The sequence below is a fragment of the Triticum aestivum genome, chromosome 3B (genome assembly GCF_018294505.1).
Source record: "Triticum aestivum cultivar Chinese Spring chromosome 3B, IWGSC CS RefSeq v2.1, whole genome shotgun sequence".
Lineage (NCBI taxonomy): Eukaryota > Viridiplantae > Streptophyta > Magnoliopsida > Poales > Poaceae > Triticum > Triticum aestivum.
The window spans coordinates 808,633,375-808,637,895 of NC_057801.1; positions in this window are offsets into that span (position 1 = coordinate 808,633,375).

Here is a 4,521-nt window from a genome sequence, read left to right on the forward strand (position 1 = left end):
CCACCTCCCACCGCACCTTCTGTTGGGCGCCTCCCCACCCCCGATCTACCTTCTTTACCCCGCCGGCGCCGCACCTCTCTTCACCGATCCGCCGTATGCTTGCGCCGCCCTACCCCTAGTCGGCTATCGATCCACCCGCCGACGGCCTAGGCTTGCGCCACCTAGGCCCTGCATCGCCCGGCGCGCGGCCTGGGATTGCGCCGCCCCTGCCCTGAATCGCCAGTGGCCTGAGCTCGCATCGCCCGTGCCCTGCATCGCCAGCGGCTTGGGCTCGCACCGCCCGTGCCCTGCATCGCCAGCGGCCTCGGCTCACGCCGGCAAGCAGCTCCCCCGCGACCCCCGGAGCCGGACCCTCCTCTCCCCTTCCGCGCGACTCTGCTCTCCTCCTCCCGCCATCCCCGCGCGACTCTCACAGCCGGATCCACCCCTCCACTTCCGCAACTCCTCTCTGCTCCTCCCTCCCGCCATCCCCGCGCCACCATGACGGGCTACCAGCACGGGTAGCTGCTGCCATCCACAATGCCCTACCCAGCAAGCCCCGCCTGGCCACGGCTCCTCAGGCGGCCGTATTCGTCGACGGTGCTCGCGCAGTACTCCGACTCCAGCCCGCGGTGGAACTACGTTGGTACCCTGCCTCCCACCCCTCCCCTCCCAATCCCCGCCTTGACCGGGCCACCACTTCCCTTGCTCCCGGATCTGGAGCCCTGCTCCTCCCTAACGACCTGCACATCCTGCTCCTCCACCTCCTTTCTGTGCAGCTCGGCCTCGTGCCGCATGCAGCTTGCTGCTCCTCTCGATGTGGTCCATGCACAGGTTGCACCACCACGGCTCGCTGGTAGTACCATCATCAGCAAGTCCGCTAGAAAAACATGGTGTCCCATGCTGTAGTTTGGCTAGGGGCAGCACGGGGTTCAGTTTATTTTAGTTTTCAGATTTGCAGTGTAGTCCAAGCTATTCATTATTTTTGTCAGATCCACGACTCTGCGTGCGCTGCAATTATTGAAAAACAGAAATACGTGGATGAAGTTCATTGTGTGTTTTCTCTGAAGAGAAATCGAGTGAAAATTGCAGTCTATTGTTGTTTTGCTCTCGGGGTTCATTTTACTTTTCTCTTTGCAGGCAAGATGAAGTGATGCAGTTCGGTTACTCAATTTTGTTGTTGCTGAGATCTGCACTTCATTGTGAAAAACTGAAGTTCATGTAGCCCATATAATTTTTTGTGGTTCGACTGGTCGAGAGTACAAATTTTGTATGTGTGTGTGTCTGTGTAAAACAATCAGATAGATGTGAAGCTCACTTTATTCTCTCACCTGGCTAACTATAAAACTCCTAAGTGGTTCACTATATCAATACACCTGCACTGCGTTTGGTCCTTGATGTGGTTCACTTTTCTCGATGTGTTTCATTTTTGAGAGTGATGTTCTTCACTTGAACACAACATTGAAATGCGATTTTTTTTGGCAAAACAATAAAAAAGTAATGTGGTTCGCTTAAATATATGTCGCGGTTCACTTGCCTCGTCTGTGAGGTCAACTCTTGTTCATAAAAACGTTGAAAAAAGACAACAAATACTTGTTTGAGAAAATCTACGCCCGACAAAAGAAATTATGCAGCTCGCTTTCCCGTCCGATGCAGTGCGGTTTTCATTCTGAAGAAGTGCGGTCGGCCATATGATGTTGTTCATCCCGTAAGTGGAAAAAAAATTATCGGAAGCGAAAAGAAAAGTAATGCGGTTCACTTTTTGATAGTGTTGTGGTTCATTTACACCGGATGTGAAGTGCACTCTATGTCTCGTCCTTGAAAAAAAAGTTTGAATAAAAGAAAACCATGCAGTTCTCTTACCCGTGTGATGCAGTGTGGTTTTTCGTCCGATGCAGTGCGGTTTTCAGTCGGATGAAGTACCCACGTCGATTTGGGTGTCGCGAAAAACAGAGTGTCCGCATTTCGGTAAATTCGAAATTCCTTTTAAACCGTAAAGAATTAGAGAGAGTGTTCTACATGAAAGAGTTGCGTACCATTGATATCTTCCCAACGACGTATCGTTTGAATCATTCCGACCAGCGTTTTGCAAAAATTTCGCGAAAAACGGTCGCTGCCACTTGTCGTCCGCCACACGATTTTCAAAATTAACTTAAAACCGTAAGGAATCTCAAAAATATTCAACATATCAACGTTGCGCCTCGTTCGTAGCTTTCCAACGGCGTATCACACACCTCGTTTCGACAAACGGTTCAAAAACTGGAGCGAAAACCGTACCGAAAATTTTAAAAAACTTAAAAAACAGAATTCCGCGATTTAGTAAATTTAAAACTGCTCTTAAACCATCACGAATTATAGAAAGATTTATATATGAAAAAGATGCGCCTCGACGATATCTATCCAACGGCGTATCATTTGCTTCATTCCGACTAGCGGTTTAGAAAAAAACGCGAAACAACGCTCGCTGCCACTCGTCATCCGCCGCACCATTTTCAAAACTGCTCTTAAACCGTATGTAATCTCGAGAACTGTTCAACATGTCGAAGTTACGCCTAATCCATAGCTTTTCAACGGTATATTACGCGCCTCATTCCGATAAACGGTTAAAAAATTAGAGCGAAAATAGTACCGAAAAAATAACGAGTGCACCTTTTCCGACGAGAAGTTTACTCGTGTGAGTACTGCAGCACGCTTGGTTCAAAGAATGCCGTGCACTTGAATTTAGCGTGCAATGCAGAAGTGGTGTGCAGAATAGTTATTCTGTCTAACCGTTTATCAGAATGAGGCGTGTAATATACCGTTGAAAATCTATGGATTAGGCGCAACTTCGACATGTTGAACACTTTTCGAGATTCCACACGGTTTAAGAGCAGTTTTGAAAATTGTGCGGCGGATGACGAGTGGCAGAGAGCGTTTTTTCGCGTTTATTTCTAAACCGATTGTCGGAATGAAGCAAATGATACGCCGTTGGATAGATATCGTCGAGGCGCATCTTTTTCATATATAAATGTTTCTCTATTTCGTTATGGTTTAAGAGCAGTTTCCAATTTACTAAATCGCGGAACTCTGTTTTTCAATTTTTTTGAAATTTTCTGTACTGTTTTTGCTCCAGTTTTCTAACCGTTTGTCGAAACGAGACGTATGATACACCGTTGGAAAGCTACGGACAAGGCGCAACTTTCATATGTTGAAATGGTTTTGAGATTCCTTACGGTTTTTAGTTAATTTTGAAAATCGTGCGGCTGACTTCGAGAGGCAACGGCTGTTTTTTCGCGAAATTTTTACGAACGGCTAGTCGGAATAATTCAAATCATACGCCGTTGGAAAGATATCGACGAGACGCAACTTTTTCATGTACAACACTCTCTCTAATTCCTTACGGTTTAAGAGCAGTTTCGATTTTATCGAAAAGCGGACACTCTGTTCTTCGCGAGACCAAAATCGTCGTATTTACTGCATCAGAAAGAAGAATGCATTGCTTCAGACAAAATACCGCACTGCATCAGATGGGCAAGTGCACTGCATGGTTTTCTTTTTGTTTAGACATATTTTTTCTCGGACAAGGAAAGAGGAACACATTGCTTCAGACGAAATACCGCACTTCATTAGATGGTCAAGTGCACTTCATTGTTTCTTTTTGTTTAGACGTATTTTTTCTCGGACGAGGAAAGAAGAACGCACTGCTTCAGACAAAATACCGCACTTCATTAGATGGGCAAGTGCACTCCATGGTTTTTTTTGTGGGACGTAAATTTTCCCAATCGAGGTGGAGTGCACTTCATGTCGGAGTGTTGGTTAACCAAAATACTATGAACAATGAACCTCGAGACTACCGTAGATGGGCGACACTACCGAAAGTGAACCTCATGGACTGAGCAAAAGAACTGCATGTAATGAGAAGCGAGCTTCTTCCGTTGTTTTAGGGTACCTAGTGAACCACAAAGGAATTTTATAGCTAACTGCGTGAGAGAACGTAGTGAGCTTCAAAACATACATGTCCACTCATTATTTTTACGCAGCCACACAAACATCCCGTACACATCAGAATCAACGATACAGTACCCAACTAAATTACAATAGGCAAACACTTGCTTATACAAAATGACCACCCATTCTTATTATTCTTTTTCTCTGTGCGTATCTCATAAATAAAATGGACTACAAATGAACATTGATGTTCTCTTCTCTTTTCTTACTGACTGCACCTCAAATGATTTCCAGAAGAAAAAAAAACGTGAGATGCAAAACAACGCATGTCAGCCACGGTGGACTGCAATATGGCCACTGGCAAACCGAAGGAACATGATTAGCTGGCGAACCCCAAGTGCACGCTAGGGGAGCTGCATGTTCTGCTTTGCCTGAGCTGCACGTTTTGCTTGCGGAAGCGCACGGGCTACACACGCAAGATTTGCCAATGATGGCCGCCACAAGAACCAGACTGCAAGCCGGCACGCTGCCATACTTCTCCGGCGAGGAGAGAGCTGCGAGGGGTGTTCGGGCTAACTGCACAGTAACTACAAGAAAGGAAAAGGGATCAGAGGA